This window comes from Micropterus dolomieu, linkage group LG03, assembly GCF_021292245.1.
Source record: "Micropterus dolomieu isolate WLL.071019.BEF.003 ecotype Adirondacks linkage group LG03, ASM2129224v1, whole genome shotgun sequence".
NCBI classification, from domain to species: domain Eukaryota; kingdom Metazoa; phylum Chordata; class Actinopteri; order Centrarchiformes; family Centrarchidae; genus Micropterus; species Micropterus dolomieu.
In genome coordinates, this window is record NC_060152.1 from 3108036 (window position 1) to 3111399 (window position 3364).

The following is a 3364-nucleotide window of genomic DNA, read 5'->3' on the forward strand; positions in this document are numbered from 1 at the left end:
AATATCACTTAAAGTGGCTTAATGTAGTTTTTTTAAAATGACATTAATCTCTTTTTATTGCCTGTGTGTGAATGGGTAGTAATCTCACATAAAAACAATCCACTTGCCGGTTTTTCTGTTACCTTTGACGGCCAGAATACTAAATCCTATGTGAAGTCTCCTGGTTGGATATTTCCATCATGCGCGCTGCCAAGCCTCTTGCCTTTTCACTCTGTTCCATACACACAGCAACAACACCACAGCTAACAACATGGAGTCCACACAAAACAAAAACCGACCAGCTTCCAGCACGACACAGACTCCAACACAAACTCCACATAAAGATAAAAACCAAGAAAACATTTGATGTGCTGGAGCCTTTCAGGACAGAGATGGGGAGTCGAGTTTCAGACTCACACACACAGCGACTTCAGACTTGACTTGAGACTCGTCCTAAAAAGACTTGAGACTTGACTCGGACTCGAGGTCGGGGAAACGTTTGATGAGCGTGCTGTTATTCCCCTCCCTGCGGTACCTATAACCTGCCTACGTAACACATACTACTTATGTGAGAGAGGACAACAAACACCGGCAGCTGCTGTGCCATTCATCATAAACTTTGACATAAACTTCAATGAAGGCCCAAACAAAGAAGCGCTGAATGCAAAATAGTTTAGTAACCTGAGGTTAGTAAACATGTTGAGCTCAGCATTGACCATCTAACATTAGTCTGCTTCTTCCTTTTAGCTATGACATTCGAGAGGTTAACTTCGACTGTCATTCGTTACGAAAATATGAATGAGCGTTTGTTTACTTGCCAAACTTGGAGACTTGGACTCTAGCTCAGAGACCTGAGACTTGACTTGGACCCTAGCTCAGAGACCTGAGACTTGACTTGGACTCTAGCTCAGAAACTTGAGACTTGACTTGGACTCTAGCTCAGAGACCTGAGACTTGACTTGGACTCTAGCTCAGAGACCTGAGACTTGACTTGGACTCTAGCTCAGAGACCTGAGACTTGACTTGGACCCTAGCTCAGAGACTTGAGACTTGACTTGGACCCTAGCTCAGAGACTTGAGACTTGACTTGAACCCTTGCTCAGAGACTTGTGAGCATCTCTGCTTCAGGCTAAACAAGAATCAGGGTGAAAACACAGTCATCATCAGAAAGACTTGAATCACAGCAAGGCTGCCACTTTGTTTTGGAACTAAAAAAACCAACACGCAGTTGGCTTTCATCCTTTTGGATAGGTAAACTAACATTACTGCAAAGCATGTAAAATATATTGTTATTTTGTGCTCCAATGATTCAGTCAAGTTAGATAACGTTAGCTCGCCGGCTAACGCAGAACAGTTGCTAACATTATCCGGTGCAAATACTACAGTTGTATGGCTTTCCACATTACCTCAGAAGCTAACGCAGTCCATATTAAAAACTGTTCATTTTTTCTGGCAAGAAATGATGTAATGGTACAATGTAAATGTCGAGCGATTTGTTTAGCCCATCGTGATAAAAGGCAGGGGTGCCAGCTATGTTAGCACGGATCTCTTCCTAATCAATTTAGATTTATTGCCATTTTGTCAATACTCAGGTACACAGCTTCTTCACAGTCTCAGTCGCTGTAACTTACGTGACCCACATAATATACAATAATGCAACATAAACATCTAGACAGATACGGAACATGAAGTGGAATGAGTTCAACATCAGTCGAGCTCAGTGGGGCATTGATGCCTACTGCACAAAACCAAATCCAAGTATGTTCCGACACCATAAAAAATAACCAATAATAATAATATCACAATGCAGAAATGTTGTTTATTAGTTGGTCTCTGTTGTTTCAGAAGGACAGTGTAACGCTTTTCAGGTTGGCTGGATAAACTCAGAATCCAGCTGCTATGCGATTTATAACGCTGATGTTTCTGGTCAGAAAACCTGGGAAGAAGCTCGAGAAGATTGCAGAGGAAAGATTTCAGATCTGGTTGTTAAATTTGATCAAACGGAGAAGGTAATGTGAAGACTGTGAATATTTTATGACAACCTATATGAAATGAAAGTGTATTTTGTGCGGGTCTGAACATACTGAGCCTTTAGGCCACTGTGCTTATTTAAGTATGGTGTTTAAATATCTGATAACAAACAAGGATGTAAAGGATGTTTCAAATGTGCTTGAAATAAAAGAGTAACAACTTTGGAATGTACTTTGAAATTTGCATAGATGATAAACTCGATTGATATTGATATTATATTGTAAACACTGTGTTATATGTGTACAATTGTATTTTCTGAGTATATGATAGAAAAAGGGTTAGACATTGTGTGGATTTGTTAGTTATTTAAAGGGTACTGTGCAAACATTTTAGGCATGTGTAGAAAAATGCAGTAAAGTAGGAATGCTTTCAAAAATAGACATAATAGATTTTTTTCTAATCAAAATCTAAATCAAATCAGTATTTGGTGTGACCAAGCTTTTCTAAACAGCTTCAATTCTTCTAGGTACACTTGTGCGTAGTTTTTGAAGGATCTCAGCAAGTAGGTTAGCTCAACAATCTCCTCTCAGTTCATCGGTGGGTTTAGGCAGCCTCAGTATCTTCTCTCTCTTTCTCCATGTAATTCCAGACAAACTTGATGTTAAGATCAGGGCTCTGTGGGGACCATACCATCACTCTCAGGACTCTTTGTTCTCCTTTATGCTGAAGATAGTTCCTAATGATTTGCACTGTATGTTTGGGTTCGTTGTCATGCTGCAGAATAAATTTGAGGCCAATCATTGTCCTCACTGATGGTGTTGCATGATGAAGTATCTGCCTGAACTTTTCAGCACTGACCATTAATTCTGACCAAATCCTAAACTCCATTTGCAGAAATGCAGCTCCAAACTTGCAAGGATCCTCCACCATGCTTCACAGGTGCCTGCAGACACTCGACACTTGTACCGCTCTCCAGCCCTTTGGCGAACAACATGCCTTCTGCTACAGTGTCACGGCTGTCGCTGTCACCCTTGTGTTTCCCCTTTTCCCTGTCTCACCTCTACCAAGTAGGCTGTGTCCCTGGGGAATGAAGACCCGCCTACTTCCTGGTTTCTGGGTTGCTGACATCTGTACCGCCTATTGGTTCCCTCTGTTTTCCACTCAACCAATGGCTCGTCACCACGTTAATTACCTCCGGCTCATAAGGAGAGTCCACCTGTTGCTCCAGGCAGCTTGTCATCGCCCGTTGACTTATGTGCCGCTGGTATTGACTGCATAGCCTGTCTGTTGTACTTTGTGTTTAGTGGAACTATCCTCCTTCCTTGCCTATTAGCTGTACATTGTGTTTAGGTAAACACCGACCTTACCATAAATCTCGCTAAGTGTGAATTTGGGAAGGCCACTTTGACCTATT

General features: G+C 41.6%; 1 long non-coding RNA gene across 1 annotated transcript in view; it reads left to right on the top strand.

Annotated features, from left to right (window-relative positions):
• Positions 1 to 1843: 1843 nt before the first annotated feature.
• LOC123967672 overlaps positions 1844 to 3364 on the top strand; it is a 3091-nt gene continuing 1570 nt past the window's right edge. Inside the window, exons 1-2 of the long non-coding RNA XR_006824312.1 lie at positions 1844 to 1988; positions 2845 to 2889. This is a non-coding gene — a long non-coding RNA (uncharacterized LOC123967672). The remainder of the gene's footprint in view (positions 1989 to 2844; positions 2890 to 3364) is intronic.